Genomic DNA, 19,808 nt, shown 5'->3' with positions numbered 1-19,808 from the left:
TACGATTCGTTGGCCAATTTTTGTTTACAGGTTTACTCACGTCCTGCTACTATGAGAGCAACTATAAGGCAAACAAAAGGGGCAAGTCTATGTCGAGCTAGCTGATTAATATTATAGCATAATACAGACCGTCGGAATTTTCAAAATCGTTGCATCGCACCACAGCCTAACTCTGACTATTGCGGTTTGTGTGTTCGATATTCACGTTGGGCCAGTTTGGGCTATGTTGAAACGAAAGGCGTAATCGATTGTCGATGTAGCACAAAAGGTACACGCCCAAGCGAACTAAGCCCGGTGTTCACGCGGCCGTGGCCGCACCGTTTTACTGGATCATAAAATAGGCAAACTGGCTGGATGGCTAACCTTTGTGGAAGGAACCCCAGTTTTCTTCCATGTTCGTTCATAGCTGGTGATGTTAATGGTAATTATTATCAAAAGGATAATGATTTATTGACATAATCCTGTAGCCTCACACTTGATCCACCTATAGGGCCCACCATCGCCAGCTGGAGTTACCATTTTAGCTGGCGGCAATGGCGACACTCTCATAGGCCGCGAACAGTTTGCTTAACACAGAGCAAAAATAGCGCATGGAATAATCCCCTACCAAACCAACGCAAACAGATTCGACTACTGACGCAGCGATACTCTCAAGGCACGACGCTGACAGCTATACAAAGTGACCCTTAAATATTTATACAACGGATCTGCGCTTATTATAAACAAGCAAGCAAGCATACGGTCTAGTACACGAGGCAGACGACGGTCAGCACAACATAATTCGTTTTCCCGTCCTTAGTTTTCTGCTCTTTTGGCTACGGAAGCTTGGCCATCAATATTATCATGAGTGGCAGCTAAGAGAAAAACGTTGTGAAAGTAGCGCCGGTCTCTAACAGGAACGACGGGTGTGATCTAGAAGTAGGAATATGAACGTCAAGCCAACCAAAATGTTTTGGTTGCTGCTTTCGAAACTGCCGTCATGGGTGACTCACAGGCGGTTTCGTAAGCGATAGGTATATACGAAAGGACAACAAAAACCGAAAAGGTTCTATAGACCTGATTCGACTCATTGCTGGATGCTTAAGCGTTACGCTAAGGCTAAACCTCGATCTTCTCAAGTTTGACTCGACTATTGAGACGCACCACTCTATCGATGACTATGGCTACAACATGAAGCTATGAGGCGTTTGTTGTTCTCTATGACCTATGGCACAGTCGTACGCGTAAACTGCTTTGCCATTCTGTGTTTTAAATTCTCTAAACGAAATGCATCTCCTCGCCTCACGTCTCACTCGTTCGACCAACTTTGCCATTCGTTCTGCTGCAAAGAATGACGTGCTGTGCCTCTTATGTCTTCTTACCTGTTCCATTCATGTTCGGTGCGTACGTTCTTTACAGGTGGGACAGGAAGCAGTTTGGGGCTCTGGTTCTGTGAAAGTATACATATGCGATTCTTAGTGCTGAATGTATTAACTTTGCTTGCTTGGGTCCACTTGCATCTTTGCGATGACCGACGCAAGAAAGCGAGAGCGCCAGTTGGCTAAAGACACGAGTTGTAAATGGCAGCAGATCCACTGACAGCCCGGGTCGTTCGTTCGCAAATAAACAGTTTCCTATCTGGCGCTTTTTTTTTGACAAACGTCTATTAGCACACAGTTTACTATAGGACATTTTCAATCGCAATATCCAGCTATAGGGCCCGGTGCACTATACCATTTAGCACGGTTACCCATGTGTTCGGAACGTAAATCCGATACCTGCCGGTTTGTCCTTTTTCCGTTGTTTGCCGTACGCCCCCGCCGCCCTACGAGAGGTAACTAACTTTTTGCAATTCAGCAGCTGTTTCATCTAGGTAAACGAATCGATTTCTACATAAAATTTGTCGCATTTAACCACACGCTACATCCGTGTCACCACTACAAAACAGCAGCTACCGCTGGTCTTCCCGTTACTAGCAGCGCTATCATCCTATTACGCTGTAAAGGCGACGTTGTAGTGTTTCTTTATTAGTATTAGAAGACTAAATGTTTCGTGGTTTCTTTGCGTTCTCGTCCCCCGAGGTTACCTCCTACATGTAATTTTTTACATTGAAAGTCAGCGTCGTTGTCACCTGTTTCTTTTTACCATTCTCTCACATATCGCATTCTCTACCGACCTACGACCAAATAAGAAAAATCAACATAACCAAAGCCCGATGAAGCTGGCCGCAGTAGCGCAATGAATAGTCGAAATGGATCGACAGCAGTGAGAGCCTGTTGCTTGACAATGGTCAAGCAGTTAGTTGGCATGTACACTTGTATACCGACGCCATTAATGAAAGCTACACTGTGCCAGCTATGTGGCCAAGCGAAGCGTCCCGAAACAGGACTGCGCTGTTTGATGTTGGGACTGCTAGGTCGGTCTTCTGATGTAGGAGCAGTAGGCGGTATTAGCTACTGTGGTATTCGGCACCGCTATCGAGCGGAAATCAAGAGTGGGTTCTGACCCCCTTGTTCTGACATTCGTTCCCCCTTTTTCTTGGCTGGCGCGGTTGAGTCGTTACCCGCAGCTTTTGGTAAGTTCGTTATGATGGAAAACAGCACCGATCCGTCTGTATCTCTGCGTCTCTCGCTATCCAAATGTGCATACGCAAGAAACAAAGGTCGAAACCTAACATCAAGTTATCACTATCATATGATGCTGATAACGTAGGCAAGAAGAATGACGCAAAACGAACAAAAAAAAAGATGACACATATAGTACGAATAAACAAATTGTGGACAATAGTAAACAGTAAAACGTCACGCAACGCGGCATACCAGATGCGAAAAGATGAGCCCTAACTTTTAAACAGATGCCCGAAGAAGCCATTGACGGCACTCCGCGCCGATAGCTCCAGGTCCCAATCCTACCTGATCTTTAGCTGGCGCAGAATGTTCGTTGTCAGCATGCTGTGGTAATAATCACATCATGATAGGCATCCGGCAAATGTAGGCTTAATTTATTTCAATTACGGGAGATCAGTAGCAATTTTTCGCCAGATTCTATATAGTGTACGTATGTGTATGAAAGCTAACGTGAACCATTTTACGAGCAGCAATTGAACTCGTTGATCAACATATAGCGTTTCCTTCAAAGCTGCAGCAAAACGTAAATCATTTGACTTCATAGACGCCGTTCGTTTCTGCTCATCCCTTCAGCAACAAATCAATTATGGCAGCAGCAGCAGGTGTCAATACGGCGTGTGGTAAGACTTTCACTCTTCGAGTAACGTCAGTTGTCACAATCGTTTAGAGCTCTCTACGTTTGCTGTTTACGATCTCAACATCGTACGAACATCAAATGAAACCTAAAACATCGTGTAAAGACAGAAATATATGGTGATTCATTCTCCAAATTGACAATTTTCCCCTGTCTCTATCCTATGTTCATACTTGACGTGCACGTATCTATTCTACTAGGCTTTGTCTTACTAGGGTCGGCATTACAATATCATTTTACGTTAGTCTCGTGTAAATGGGTTTCTCTGTCTGTCTAAGGCCAGCAGACGTCTCGCATGCTCCGGTATGGATTTCGCATGCGTCAACTTCCATTTAGCAGCAGATGTTTTGCATACAACACCGTCATTGCTATCGTCGCACCATGATCCCCGGACACATGGGGGACGTCGATGCGTCAGATATCCGATGAGCTTAAACGCTCGATTCGGATCTCGGCGAAAACACACGACTCTTAAGTATAATAGCGCAATGAGCAGCGCAGGAACCAGCAATACGAATAACTGCAGCAAAGGGATTTGCTTTCTTTTAGAAATGACAACATTGGATCTCTTTTATGCACAATTACTTCTTATTTCTTTATCAGCGAGGAGGAGAGAGTACGATCGGCTGGTCTCTACAATATCCGCGCCCTCTGTACCGTAGTAGTGGCGGCAGATCAAAAAATGCAATTTATTAGTTCTGCGTTGTTTCTATCTTCGTCATCATTGTCGTCGCGTGGCTGAACCGCCTAAATGGTGAGCCGCAAAAACCCGGCTCATGCTGTGTTACGTTCATATCGCGTCTTCTACGATCTTTGGTCATCACTTGGACATTGCGTCTACACTACTTCGTACCGCAACACGGCAACCACGTAAAGTGTAAAGACTTACTACAATGTTATAAGGGCGACCACGTTTGTCTGATGAACGGCACTGCGGTATCAGCTAGACGTACGTGCGCATATGTTATAAACGTCTGAGGCTGTACACGCTTTTCGAAGCCTCAAACAACATCGATTGTGCGCTAGCTTGGCGTGTTCTAACAGGCCGCACAAGGAACAGATGAAAGAAGTCGAATGTCGCAACGGCGAGAGGAAATTACTCTGAATTTTTTGCTTGATTAATTCAGTGGTAATAGCTAATTGACTTACAACGGGATGGTAAATTGTGTATTATCGTAAGAACCGCATTGAAGGGTTGCAAGGTTTGGCAGTAAATAGTAGTCGGAGTAATTGAACGATACGATATCTACAGAGTAGATACGGTTTGACCACATAGGGAAATGGTGGTTAACAACGTCGCCGCAGATGAGGTACTTTCTTTAGTGGCGTCACCTAATTAGCCGTAACGTCAACGTTACAATTTCAGACTTACGGACGTTATGGTCTTCGCTGTTGCATCTGTTGGCCTGTTGCTGTCCTTTTGCTGGTCACGCATAAACAGCTTTTTCCTCGTTCGTTTTCTAATAGCTTTTTTCAGCTATTCAATGGCAAAGCAACTACAGATAGCCACGAGTATGGCCTCTGTGACAAACAGTCGCCAAAGTGATAGCCAGTGTCTTTGACACCGGCGCCATTAGCGACGGCGCCGATTGGCGTGTGGCTATCGACGACGGTTGCTCGCCGGCTACACGTACCAGTGGTTAAATTGTGTCGCTTGGATCTACATTTATCTAATTGTAACAACAACAATTCATTTGCTTGTTTTGCTAACACTTCAATAACAATAGGTTTAGTTAAATTCTGTAGGCGGCCTGTCTGTGGTGACTTTTAGCGTCGACGCCATCAGACGTTGCCACTATTAACTATTAATACTCCCGTTGCTACAAGTATTTTTAGCACTTCTGCTCAAACTGTTGCAGTGGTGCTGCCATTCAATTGTCGTAACTTGTAAGTTCCTTGGGCTGCGGTTGCTACTGTCGAATTGTTTTCGTTTGTCGGCCGAAGATTTCATTGAATGCTAGTTGACTGGCGCTAGCTTCGGTCGTCAGCGTCAATTCATGGCGACCTCTGGCTATCGTAGCGGTGCTAACTCGTATAGACGTAGTAGTCAGGAGGAAGAGCGGGTCGGAGTCGTTGGTCGTTCAATATGGAGAACGAAAGAAAGAAACAAGCCATAGCTGAAGCGCATCTGCTGCGAAGGAAAGAAGTAAGAGAAGGAGAGAGGGTACGAGAAGCCGACAAGAAAAGGTTTTTCTTGTCCTTTGGCCAACGAGAAGCGCTTCAATGGTGCCGGCTGATGGCGCCCTGATTGCGTCTGTCGACTGCGAGCTTCGATGGTCTAGCGAGCAGCCCGACGATCAACGACCGCTTTCAGGTGCTATCGCTTTTTCTATCGATCGCTGATGTTCGCCAACAAAATAAATACAGCAGCCATTACTAGAGCAGATGGAACAAGAGCCAGCTTGCTGGCTCCTAGGTGAATCCGATACCAGAATGGTGTTAGGTAGTACCTCGGCAAGGATTGGCGTCGGAGCGCGGAATACGGACCGCGTAGTATGGATTATGTCGTCGTATACGATCGAACGCATTGCGGCCCCGCAAGAGGAGGCGGCGAAGAGTTAACCGATTGAAAAACGATATGCCACTCTTCCCGACTATACTATTATTTCACTCCAGTTAAGCCATCTTTGCGATATTTGCCCTCATACCCTACTTGCTATCGAAGTTACTTGCTGTAGTTGTTGTATGCTAAATATGAGGGCTTCCTTGTACTAAGTCTATACTTGTCCGACTGGACTTGAGAAATGAGATGAATAAAGTGGGAAACACTGCAGGCTGTATTCGTTTGTATACAACTGCAGATGTTGGATGGCATACGACCTAAGACGTCGAATGTTGCGGCCGGGACATTTGTATCGGGCTTCAGCAGTGACCGACATTCTGTCAGAACATAGGCGCATATCCATCGACGTACATTTTTTTTGAAGGACACGCAAATATCCCCTTTACAGACAAAATTTACTTAGAAGGCTCAGCGTTTGCCTCATATCCATATACAGACAAACGTTCTAATCGTTGCCAAACACTACGCTCATCTTATCAGCTTCTACATAGACCTACCATGGAATCCAGTTCGAGAAAGCCAGCGGTCGCTTGGCCAATGACGACAATAAGTGTCTATATATCCAGAGAGGGCACACTGTACCACTGCACACTTCACAGAAGTAGTAGTTGAGGAAATATCCACGCACAGGCGTCACAATACAGTCTCAGCGCGCTGTCCCTTGTTTTTGCACAAAATACTTATTTCTTACGTATTTCCCATAGACGGTCGCACATAGCTCATAGAGTCCAGCAGCATTCGCAATGGCGAAACTTATACACCAACTAGAAATGCGCTGCACTCGACGATTCCCAGAGATAAAACACAGCAAAGCAGACGTATGCTGTTGCGACGAACACCTGCTCAGGTTGTTGCTATGTATTCGAGCAATCGAATAATACCTACAGCATAAAACAGTATTACTCTGATTAATATAGCCAGTAAACAGCAATGTGAATTTGTTGTTGTTGTTGTTGTTGCTGTGCTGCTGCCAGGCGCCGATAGCCGAAAAACGTTAGCGCACAGTCTTCGTTGCCTCTCGGCCGTCAGACTGCACCACCTATTAATCTAGCTAACAGAGCTAGCGCACAAAGCAAAGAGCTCGCAGGCTCACGCAGAAGACTGACGCGCTCTCCCCGCCGTTTGAATCAGTTCTGACAGGAGTGATTCGCGCCAAAATTTTTCACTCACCGCTCGGGTCACTTGGTCTCTCCCATTCGCAGAGCGCCGCCACAGTTGCCATAACCATTTCGTCCACGATCACGGTGGTGCCGCTGCGTTCGCTAATGCTCGTGCTCGCCATCGTGAACGATCACAGCGTCGCCTGGCGGTAGTCGCCAGTGGCAGAAGCCGCTTTAACTGTTGCAATAGCGGCAAGGAAAAACAACGTCGTGCTCTTTTTAAGCTGTTGACGATCCGCCATCCAGCGCACACTATTCGGATGGCACACAGTCAGGAGACAGACTCGTATACCATGTGCAGAGAAACTTTGGCTGACTTCGGTTCAACTCTTAATTTTTTGATTGTCTCATATAGGTAGAAGAAAAAAAAACACGAATGATAGCTGGCCGTGGTCACCATTGTTAGGGTTGGCAGAAGACCAGCAGACAGAAGCAGGGCTGAACGGATAGCGCCGTCTTAGGAAACTGTTGCTGGCAGTGGCTGTCGCCTGTCGCTTGTTTTGATCGACGTCCTTTGCTCCTTGGGGTTGTGCTGTCGGCTGTTGAACCCAGTTTGCCGAGAAAGAGACTCACACCGTTCATACGACAGGTGGTTGTAACGGCCATTGTCGACTGCCACTGAGTCCGCTGGCCGTGCGCTCAGTGATTGCTGCTACTGCCGCTGCTGTTGCATGTCGGGCGCATGTGCGTACAGTCGTTATATGGTGTCCATAATGGCCGGCTGGACTGCTTAAGGCCAATAGTAGGAACGAGTAGCTCAGACGCTTCTAACGGCTGTTGCTCGCCGACAGATGGGCTTAAATATTTACAAAATTTTTTATTGGTCAGCAGCACGAACACCGACAGTAAGAGAGAAACAAAAGGTTCATATATAAATGAAAAAGCCTTTGCCATTACGGTGAGTACTCGTTGGAACTGCTCATAATCGTGATTCTACCCCAGCTCCCGCAACCTCCACTTGATTCGATCCTGTCTGTTCCGTCTAACTTAACGTAACAGACAAACTTCATCTAGGAGGTAAACAATATTTGTTCTGAATTTCCGCATGTCCATTGTGAGCAGTTTGCCGGTTACCGTGATTTGTACATGTTTAGAACTAGTTAGGTTCTCAGTATCAATTATAGGCCAGGAAGGCTAAGCATATTACCTCGGAGCTTTCAGAAGAAGAGCTGTTACAGTTAATCGCAAGTCGCTCAGAAGCTATATTGATTCCTTTCAATTTTCCATCTCTGTTCGCTTTCTTATAATAACTTCCAAAATGGTCGGACCGGAGTGCTAAAGTTCTCCTGAGCAAACCACTCTTTGACGATTTCTCGCCTTAGCAGCACTTGACGTGCTAAAGTTACTACTATAGTTTTTATAGTCCAGCGTCCTCTAGGGTTCTTTGGCACGTCAGCGCGGTAGCCCCGTAGGCGGGAGCTTCAAACTTTTCTATTTTAGTGTAACTTGTTATGTAATTTCAAGTATTTTTGCCTATTTGCCGATCAAATGCCATGATCCCAGGTTCTGTCGCAATCGAGATCTACCGTTCTCTCCCACATCTAACTCATCAGTTTCTTCACCGTTCTTCCTTTTAGAGTTTCCTTCTCAGTCCGTCCATTTCTAGCCAATTGTTGTTCTTGTTGAAGATGTACCGAACGGCGCTCATCACTTCTGTGAGCGTTAATTCAGTGATTCCCACGAAATGTAATCCATTTACGTATGTTTAACATTGTCTTTAGCATTGCTACTACAGTGTGCGCATGTCGACGACGGTGCCTTCTTAGGTGTAGGTAACTGTGAAACTTCGTATGTTCGGTTATGAACTGCGTCATATAATAAGTCCCCTCTAAGTCCCTTATAATAGATAATCAATTGTTAACAACTATCGGAAGGATGTTCCTGGAGCAAACAAAACTGAAGCCTTAAGTAGAATAATTTATTCGCCGTCTGACACGAGGAACGTTCCGACGTGAGGAACTCCTGTAGCACGGAGGCTATCGAAAGTCGGGATGCAAGTTCTCGTGTTGCCGTATTTGCCTTCGCCAGCGCCTGTCAAATACCTTTCATTGCATTCAGTTTTTCCATTTCCCCAATTTCTTTGTCGTTCACGGAAAACTTCATCGCCAGCACATCTAAAGCCCTTCAATTTTGGCTGGGCATTAGGCCAGACTGTTATATATCATTTACCCAAACTTTAATCAGCACTTTGTTGGCCTGCGTTATAGATCCGCAGTAGCTGAATTGTTAGCTGCGTGGTCTTAATGATAGGCAAGTCGTCAGCATTTGCAGCCTTATACGTGTCCAGCGGGAGGTTCCTGAGACTAAAGATATTGTCGTAGGCAAGATTCCTACTAACGGGCCTAATATGCAACCGTTGGGTAACCCTCGCAATCAGCAGAAAACTCAACACCTGAGTCCAGGCAGTTCGACCTAAGTGAACCTTTTTTCCTCCAAGCAATTTAAAAACTGTCTTTCACGGAAAGCTACTAGAACCGTTTTTGCCGACTAATCCTCTGTGGAACCTGCTGATGACCTCTACATTTGAAGCAATACGATTTATAGACAATGCTTTCGGAAACCGTATTGGGCATGTTACATAAGACTGTGCTCCTTAGCAAAACCTTGTACTTGTGTCTCGACTATAGATTCCATTTGCTTAGTCCGAGTCTGCAGAGGGCAAATGAGCCTGTAGAAGTTCGTCTGCCTTCGGAGTTAGAACAACTTCCGCTCTTTTTCAAACTTTGGAGTATCTCTCTCTTTTGAAACTCTCGTAACATCTTCAACCTCTAAGAGGAAAATTCCTCAAAAAGAAGTTTGACAGTCTTCACCGAAATGCTGTCATCCATCTACCAACACAGCCTGAATGTTTCCAGGCAGTACTGATACATGGACAAGTATCGATCTCCCAAAGGTTTGGTGGGCAAAGAACCATTTCTTTATTTATTCCTGCTCTTTCCTAGTCCAATTGGACGATTTTGCTTTTCATCTTCCCATGAGTCGTCTTATGCGGGTAGCCCGTGAAGCTCCATTGACTATTTCCAGAAGCTCATTCTAGCGTGTCTCCTAACTCTTGCTGAGCGCAAATATTAGAGCCTTCTTCTGCGGCTAAAAAAGGACCAGCTTTTAGTAGCAATACATCTGTGCCTTTGTTCGTTTCATCCTTCGGCGTATCGTGATACGATCCTGTCGAGCTAGGTTGATCTCGTTTCTGAAGATGTTTCTGACGCTGAAGACGTCGTTGCCCTCTGGGTTAAATTCAGGATACTGCTGCTTCCACACAACTCCTTGCTAGGAGGATTTGAATATCAAGGACACCTTTTGGATGATCCTCTTCTCCTGGCGTATTCTTGAAAGCGTTTTTGAATACACCGCCACGTCGTAATTTAAGTCATAATGGCCGCTCAAACACTCTCGGACTAGTCCAGATGTTAACTTCCACGTTGTTCTCAATAGAGGGATAATCGCTCTGGATCTCTTCATCGTGGAAAACTCGTCATTCGGTACTTCTGGTAACGAATGCAGACCAGCCAAACTATCAGGTGAAGTTCATTCCCGTTTCGCTAAAAGGTAGCGATGTCTCTATTGTTGAGGGTTACAAGATAATTGGTGGTCATTCATTCCATCGACATTTGTCGACTTTAATTCGTCTTTCGGGTTCTCCACACCTTCACGTGCCAAAGAATCCGGAAAAGTTACCTGCAGTGTCCAACAATTTCGTATTAAAGCCATTTACGCAGGAGAATCTCAAGGTCCTCAGTCGAGCTGGACTACTACTATGGCGCAAATAAAAACGTCTAATACCTTGCAAATTTAGTCATAATAAACCCACGCGAGATTCTTTCTGTAGCATTCGAGTCAGCCAACTAATTAATTGCTAATTACAGCTATATATATATATATATATATACACCTTGCCATTTTCAACCGATTTCCTTTCCCTTTGAGTTTCGAAACCGGACTTGGCATCTACCAGCCGTGTGATATGGAACAAAGCATATGCAGCTCTTCTTCACTTGCAATCCAGCTGGATAACCTTAGCTAACTTACCACATGGGTTACACTGTAGGGGAATACGTGTTTTTGTGTGGGGCTACCACTGGGGCGGAGCCATCCTAATTTACTTGAAATTCGCCGGCAGTCTCCTAATCGTGTTCTCTCTGGTTGTCCTGCAGAATCGACCTTTGGAGATCCATAGCTGTCGCCTGAGCACTTTCGATTTAAGTATTACGAAACGCCTACCTGCGTCTATTTGTGATTGAAACAGAAGACAGGCAGCCGAGTTTGGCGCGCGTAGCTTTTTAGTGTAGTAACGCAACCCTTTGCCATATGACAAAGGATCTCACATATGTGGCGCCTATGTCCCTCAATCGCTTCATTTTGCCAATTTCTAACCGTGTGTTTGATCTTTTGACAACAAAAAGCATATTCAAAAAAGCGAATATTAGAATCAGCTTATGAGTAGCCCCTTGGCTATGAACAAGTTCGAAAATCGAACCAACGAGTTACGAGTAGCTCCTCGTATGGTCGAAGCATACCATACCGCTATATCCGGCTGCTGGTTCACGCCGTTTTCTCTGTGAGGTCCTAAATAATAACTTGTTCGTTATTCTTTCAGATTCGTTTGAACTGCAGCTTCCCTTCCGTTATAACAGCCTTGAAGAATGGGGTCAGGTCTTGAGTAGACAATCAATCCGTTGATTGTCTACTCAAGACCTGACTGTTGGGCTGGTGTGCATTTTTCACTGCTGTAGCCTTTTTAGTGTGTTTTGACAAAAATTACACTGTTTTTTTCCTGTTTTGCGGTGACAGTGTCTCTCAATTTTTACAAATGTCTTGTCATGTTTGCCAGCCGTAACAGCTAGCTTTAGCTTAAGGTTTCTGGCAACACATTGCAAAATTTTCCTTTGACCTATCTTTTCTTTCTCATTTATCCACTAGCAAGGTAAAATTCATCTCCCAACAGATTGTCTTTACCTTATGGCTGCTTCTAGTGATTCTTCAATAAGACTATTTGCTTTGACTTCTCTTTTGGCAAGTGAAGAGCTTGCCCAATCAGACCCAAAATCCTGGCAGTTCCTTTTTACCTCTATCTTGTATTCCACCTAATAGTGACCTTGCCTACCTTCTCTGCGGGCTCACCATTCAATCCGTGGAAGTAGGTCGACATTACCTTCCACGTTGTGCCTTGAACGTCGTTTTCTTTGGCTTCAAAGAGCTCCTTTGTGACCATACTAGCCCTCAGTCGGTTTTTGCATAAGTCCACTGCAGCCATTCCATACCTGCAAAATCAACAACATTTTCATTTGTTTTGCGTGCCGTGATTAACCCCACACATTTTCTGCTCTAATATTTTCCGTGGATATCTAGGTACTTATCTTCTTCTCGTGTTCCTTTCCGACTCTTCGCTTTCTAGAGTCGGTTAGGCGATCTAATCTCTACTTCTAATTGAGTGATTCACTTTTCGATGTTCTCATCAACCATTCTTATCTTTTTGACGATTCGATGCTTTTCCATCATAAAATCCTGCATTAGTTTAATCAGGACAGTAGCTTTAAGAATACAAGGTGGTACTGCGGTGCGAGTTTTGTCATCTTGTCTTTTTACAGCAAATGAGCTATCGCCGGTCGTAGTAGGAAAGCTAATTGTTTCGCTGCTTCCCTACCGAGTACTTCGGCTGAGACCGGCTTCATCGAGTAGTTTCTGGTTCTTTCCGCCACTTGCTTTTTTCCCCAGTCTTCGTAGGCTTCCTAAATATGTTAGACTGTTTCACTGCCCAATTGTTCTGTCCAGGCTAGTGCATTGTTCACAGCTACAGATCTGTCATTCACCTGCGCCCAGCAACAGCCAAAGACTACGTAGCCCAAGTAGGCAAAGTCCCCCCGCAGTGGCCTCTGTAACCTAGCAGAAAAAAAAGGCTAGAAACCCAATGGGTTCGTTAACCTGTAATTTAAGACCACCTGTTACAATATCTTCCGTCGAGATGCGCCGAGGTTTCACCTACTACTGCCGTTCAACATCGCTTCAAACGGTTGGCTTCAAGCACGATGCAGAATGTGTCTAGAAGAGGTTTCGAACCTAAACCGATTTTTTTATTTTATAGAAGTATGTGCTAACGAACTTACGCAGAACTTGGAAACCGTATAAGTGCCTAGAGAGATATGTTTTCATTAGACCTCCGACTTTCAAAACACATCGTATTCAAGTACGGTACATGTCTTAGATTGCAGGTAAGTTGTTATATATTCTCTATGTTGACCTCAATGATTTAACGCTCAATTGCTGTGGTAAGTACAAGTTTTTGATACGTCTTCGGCAAAGTTGGGCAGACCTGTTTAAAACATTAAACTAGACCATTCTCATTATCGGGGAACTTATAGGGGATTTGCCCACCAACATTAGATATTTTTTTATTTATACTTATTGTCTTATGAATCTTTTCCCCGTGCTCTTATCATTTCACTGGGAAACACTCACTGAACGTGAAGCTCTTTTGACTCTACGATGTTATGGGACCCTTGTTCAGTGTGAATTAAGATTAAATTCGCCAAAGCATATTTACGTTGGTAGGGAAGATAACTGCAAAACATCTGTCATCGACTAGCTCCATTGTCTTGCTACAGCCAACTATATACTGTACACGAACAACTATCTAAAGAAATAGAGCTATTAAATACTAATATGCTGCTGCAAGTTTCAGCTGTTAGGTAAATGCGAATGAAATGATCACGAGCAGGTTATGTTAGATAATATATGAAAAATATATTGTCAAAATCAATATTTGCAGATCCAGTTGTTGAATCGCAGTAGAGTACAATGACTAAAAAACAGGTACTGCGGGTAGTATTGAATTAGATATGAAAATATGAGATTATATTCCCTTAATTATCCTATTGTGTTTGGCAGGTTTTTTTGTTTTCACTACTATATGAAGTCTGCGGAGTAAAGTGGGCTGGAACCGCTGATGTACCCATACATGGACTAGCGTGAACCCTAGAAGAGGATAGATCAAATATGCTTCGTAGAAGACTTACGTACATACATATGTACACATATACGTATATTTAAAAGATTGCTAAATATATCGATACATTTGTCTCGTAGACTAGGGCAGGATCTTCGACCGCCGAACACGAAGAACCTCAGTGGAACCTGTGCCTACGTACATTGATTGAGTAACTGGAACATCGAGCAACAACCTGCGTTTATCAATTTCAATGTTCGACGGACGACGGGCGATAAAGTAACGTGAGACGACCTTATATGAGTAGATAGAAATGACCCATCATAAGCAAATTTCCAAAAATAGTATTACTCCTTTCGGCGTCCTTTCTTAATGCACCCTAGCATTATATATGATTAGTATATGACAATGACTAGATTTATTTTCTCTGTCAAAATAATGTTGAATTGTTTTTTATTTTCGTGAAAATTCTCTTTTATCTTCATTCTGTTAAATTGTGTGCGATACACACAGCGTCGTCTAGCGTTCTAATTTGGCCTACCTGTTGAAATGGATTCTCTTGTGCCTTTTTTCGCTTTCCACTCACGTGTCTTAGCCGCGTTTGTTGCGATGGACAGTTCCAAATTTGCCTCTTCTTAAATAATTTTTTGATAGAATAGCTTTCTGAGTGCAGTTTCAAGATCAGAGCGTAAGCGTGTCTCAAGTCGGAATCCTCTTCAGATTCGTACGAATCTAAGCAAACTGTATTTATACACTCTGCAACGTTTTGATCAGAAGTCGTTTACACATTGATTACGTTAACGATTATTGTGAAGGGCGTCTACGTATAAGTTGCTGTGCAGAGGCCAATTACGTATTTCTGCTTCTAGATGTGTCACAATTCACAGGGGAATCTCAATTTTTTATATCATCGTCAACACTTTGTTTTGATGCTGGAATTATCATAGTTTCACTCTGTTAGCCATATATATATATATATATATATATGTTATTCGGAACACCACGCTGACGATGGGGAGGGACTCGTGACTTAGGTAAACCAGAAAAGGCATTTTAGTGCGGTCCAGTTCGAGTCTCTTTCAACGGATAGAATCACTCCGCCTTGAGTGACGTCGTATGCATAGGTCGTCTTATCCATTTAACATTTTCTATTGGTAACTACGATAGGTTAATTCTACAGAGGGTGTTATCTATCGATTGCCTAAGGCTGGCACAGAAATCCACTTCTTGCACCTTAAACTTTCAGTGGAACAACTAGTTCGCTCCGCAGCTTTGTCTATGTGTTCAAAGCATTTTGAAATGTTCCGGCGTCGTTCTTCGCGCGAACACCTCAATCTTTCACGTTTTACGTACGGTGCCCCATTACATGTTCCATTAGAGAACCGGCTGATAATATGAAACGAGCTGCTTGAACGTTTTATATTTCGACCAACTTCGTGATATACACATACGGAGAGTTTTTCCGTGTTGCTTTATTATTTATCAGTCATTTTGTGACATGACAGTGTCATCACAACTCTGATCAGCTATTAATAAATAGTTCAGTGTCGATATGTTCTCTATCGTATGTCTTTAGCCCGTCTAATCCGATTTTTACTCTTAGCATATGCTATGCATCACTCTATATGTCTAAAAGTCATATAGCAATTTGTATAATCGATTCCGGCATTCAGCACAGAACGTCTGACCACTTAGACATATCGTGTCCAAGGTTCTTGTGAAAAAGAAATGCATTGGAGAATCGTTCGATAACCATAACTGTTGTGACTAGCGTTGTTCAAGGTCAGAAAATGTTATTAGTTAACACAAGTTGGTCCAAGTTCAACTACTCATACGTCTATCAAAATGTTAGGCACGTGTGATGTCTGACGACTACATGATGAACGGTAATCGACAATATAGGGCCCACCCTATCAGCAAATAACTTATGCCGAATTTAGTATTAAACTTACTGTAAAAACTACATCTTTTTCCAACCAATAACAAACGGCTCTACAATATCTATAAGCATTTAGTACGGAGTCATTTTGAAGCAATAAACGCACTTTACAAACTGAAAAAATGATAAACAGACGTCTTCTTGATGTGAATCCTTATTAGCTGCCAGTTGTACTTCAAACGCTAGCCTATTCGATTGTTACTTAAGGCGTATGGAACCATGTATCTGTGCTAACAGAACTGGTTAAAACCGATAAGTTACGTTAATGATGATTCCATGCTATGCTGTTCTATTGACTTGTTCTAGGAAGCAACGAAAACGGTGTTTTTTGCTTTTCTCTCTGGATTTTTTGTCTGCTGGTGGTAAAGTGTTAGACACCGTTGGAAAGCTCTTTTCCTAGACGGAGGTTGGAAATCTGGTGAAACAGTTCTAGATACGCGTGGTGTGGAGGAAGACACCCCTATAGTTAAAAGGAGAACTAACAGGTGCTTCGGGGTGTTTAAGTAAGGAACTTCCGACCTGAATAGCGCGTCTCAGTGGACTCTGCATATCCTACGATGACTGCGTTGAACAACTCTTGAGAGAAAATAACTGCTGGATAAGTCCATATCTATTAGCTACGAAAAGCGTATCTCTTATGTCAGTTTCGTAGTGTTTTAAAACAGGCGAGAAATTGCGAGCTAATTTTCCTTTTATCGGACATATCCATCTTTGAGGTCCGAGGTCAAAGTAGGATTCTGTACCCTCAGTCGATTGCGACTATGACGCTTGGTAGAACGACATTTTTTAACAGTATATTACATGTAATCATCAAGAAACGAGGGAAAACAACGGACAGAAGCTGCCAAATGACTAATACACAGCTTATTTCGACTTGTCATTATCTCTAACCAAAACAGCAGATTATTACGATGGTATTGAAGATTCAAGTTGAAGTTTGATAATCTGAATTGCTTCACTTTGTTTTTTTACATGCGGAACACACGGAGCTCTGAGGCGAGAGAAATACAAGTGGACATATTTCGATATGAAAAGTACTTAGCAGAAGTACCAAATTCTATTATATCTCGTCTTCGTGGCTCCGAGTGCAACATTCTCTAACATTATCTTTATACCATATATGGTATATTGGTTATTTCCCTATGTTCATGCATGTTGGATACTGATCGTGTTTCGGCGTAAGACTGTGCGCCATCGACACACTGATTCGATCTGGGTTTAACTGCTTCGCTGTTGGACCCTTCTATTCTATAGTTTCGTGATCGTTGATAAGGGTGCACCACACAGCGTAAAACGAGCGCTATATACACTAATGTAAAACTGTTAACTTTCTATCGCTATACCATGATTGGGGCTTAGCTAAATGTGTGGACCGTCACATGTCAGTAATGTTTCCTCATCATGCTTGCGCACAAATATAGTACGTATGCTAAGCAATACACGTTCACGTAAATAATGCTTTCGTAATAAATATCTCGTTTCGTTAATATTTGTATAGTATTTGTTATACTGACTTGATACGAACGGTAATTGAGAGCCGGTGGAACTGAAGGGTCACATTCAATGACAGTTCTCTTAATGGATTACCTCCCATTCTCGTATCTCGACAGAGCCAACAATATTTTCTATCGAAAAAAAAATAAGTACGTTATATGTAGATCTATGAAACTCAAAAGGTAATACCTGTTTTTATTGCGTTCCCTCCTTTCTTTGTCGGTGAACTGCGTCGAACGATCGTAAAACTTTCAAGTATTTCTGGTTCTACAAAACAATATATTTCTTCGTTTTGAACGCTCTATATTCGGAATCCCCGAAGTAAGGTGATGATGCTATTATCTTTGATCACATCAGGGATCCATCCAGGAGACTGGAAGCCCGCCTTGGGAGACCAAGCAAGTCCGATTGCTGCAGTATAAAGTTTTCGAGTCATAATTTGATTCGTTCTTTCTGTCGAGGGAAGAGGCAATAGCATCTTCTGGACGTCCTCGCTTGAAATGATGGCCTATGATTCCAACGTTGTAGGATAAATCCAAAATACAACGCCCAGCAACGATATGATAACACTTCACCAATGCTATGATAACACGAACGCATGAAGTAATCGTTCCTCATCCAGCGATAAACACTGGTTCGTAACTAATAGAATTTTGCTTATGAATTTATTGTGAATACATTATTTATATACATTACACAGGCCATCTTGTATCATTTACAAATTGCAAAACTTGTTACTCATTCATAAATCTGAAGCAATTGCTAATGTATGATTGCAAGTCTTAATAAATATGCAATGGGTCAACGAAAATGGCGATTATGTTTCTCTTCAAAAATTTGAATATTGTAAAGGCAGATAGGATGGTCGTATTAGTAACCTTTTCGACAGGCACCCGCCCGAAGCAGGTCAGGTATAGTTTCCTAGAAATGGCTATTCAAATGCAACAGCAGATAATAAAATTATGCTACTAACGCTTGTGGGTTAAGTTCCTGAACAGTTCCCGAATACTGAACTAGCACACGAACGCGTCGAACTGCCATGGCCGTATTCCTATTGGCAACGCAATAACAGAACGCGCAAAAACGGTATATTCAATGCGCATAAATAGCAGCAAAAGTCAATCGATGGCCTTGTGGGTCTGCTTATTAAGCTCTCCCTCAAGAGATCTTCTCGTTTACTTTGAGTGATATAGTTATATCACATGATTAGATAACAGTAATCGGGGCTAACATAAGCGCTCCTTTATCTAGCTTTATATAATGAATTCATGTTCCTGCTGACCCTGAAAACCGAATATCATTTCGTCAGTGATACAGACATGGATACACACACGTGAGGCAGTCCATTAAGCCATACAAAGCGAGGGCACATGGTGGTTAGCATTGCAGCTGTCGAAGATTCGGTCCCGCAGATGTTTGATTTTACGCGCTAGCTAATACTGTTAGGCCAGCTATCCTTATGTTGCAAGCACGATATGCCTTTTTGTTATTTAGCAGAATCTAGCTTATGTCTCGCCCATATTAAATAGCATCGTATATGTAGAGAAAACAGATGGTGCCGTACTGTACGATATATCTGCGATATAGAAATGTAATGCCTCCCCCATATGGTGTCACTGACTTGCCCCACAGGACGTTTTGGGATAAGACTGAAGGATTGTTGGTCGTATGGGTAGGATCCGTATTTTCAACGAAAGAATTAATGATAATTGAACGTGTTGATTACTCATAAACATTGATTTCTTATGTAAAAGCTGTCATTTCCAGTTGTATCGGGGGCAGAGAAGAGGCCGCAAATGTTGCTGAGAAATGAATTTTTAAACTTTTTTAAAAATCCGTATTTTTTCGTGATTCTTTTAAGAGGGGGAGGACGATTGAAGAACTGTAAACTTGTGAGAATTAAAATGAAGATATATATATACGTTGGAAGAAAACAAACATATCTTATGGCTAGGACCTTTCACGTGAGATTACCGTGGACGACTGATCTTACCAAAATTTGTCACTTGGGGTATTTTTTTTCAGATCCTTAGAGAAATGTCGAATATGTTAAGTGGTTTCTCGGCCTTTATTGCATGCTTTACTACTGCCTACTGACAAAGATGATTTTACGGCGATTCACCATTGTTCACTAACCTTTAAGGTGCACAATTGTTTTTTGAACTTTGTAATTTACGCATACGGAAAACCGTTCCGAGCAACTACACCCTGCGACTCAGTGCGATGGCTTAAACAGTCAAGTCTCTGATTGAGAAAAAAACAGGTTCACTGCTTTCAATTGCGCTATGGTAAAAAAAAAGCTATTATTATTATTAGTTCCCTCTGCTATACTCCCTATATTATGTGGCATGTACATAAGACAAGTTGACACTAATAGGTCGTAAGAGCGTTGTACGTTGGCTGGCAAGTTTACGTTACTGTATTATTCTTTGGTTCTCCTTTCTTGGTAATGAATAAAGAGATCCAGCT

General features: G+C 42.8%; 1 protein-coding gene across 6 annotated transcripts in view; it reads right to left on the bottom strand.

Moving 5' to 3' along the window:
* ec (ubiquitin specific peptidase echinus) overlaps positions 1-19,808 on the bottom strand; it is a 201,708-nt gene that overhangs the window by 87,196 nt on the left and 94,704 nt on the right. For 4 of the 6 annotated variants that reach the window (XM_086978227.1, XM_086978231.1, XM_022792411.2 and 1 more), the window contains exon 1: positions 6,301-6,922. The gene's annotated coding sequence lies outside the window, so the exon portion shown is untranslated. Of the gene's footprint in view, positions 1-6,300; positions 6,923-12,084; positions 12,225-19,808 lie in introns of those variants that run through there. The other 2 variants (XM_022792386.2, XM_086978229.1) reach the window with 1 other exon arrangement.

This window comes from Varroa destructor, unplaced genomic scaffold (assembly GCF_002443255.2).
Source record: "Varroa destructor unplaced genomic scaffold, Vdes_3.0 BEIS01000001.1, whole genome shotgun sequence".
NCBI lineage: Eukaryota > Metazoa > Arthropoda > Arachnida > Mesostigmata > Varroidae > Varroa > Varroa destructor.
Note: the sequence above shows the minus strand (reverse complement) of the source record. Positions and strands in the feature narration are given on the sequence as shown.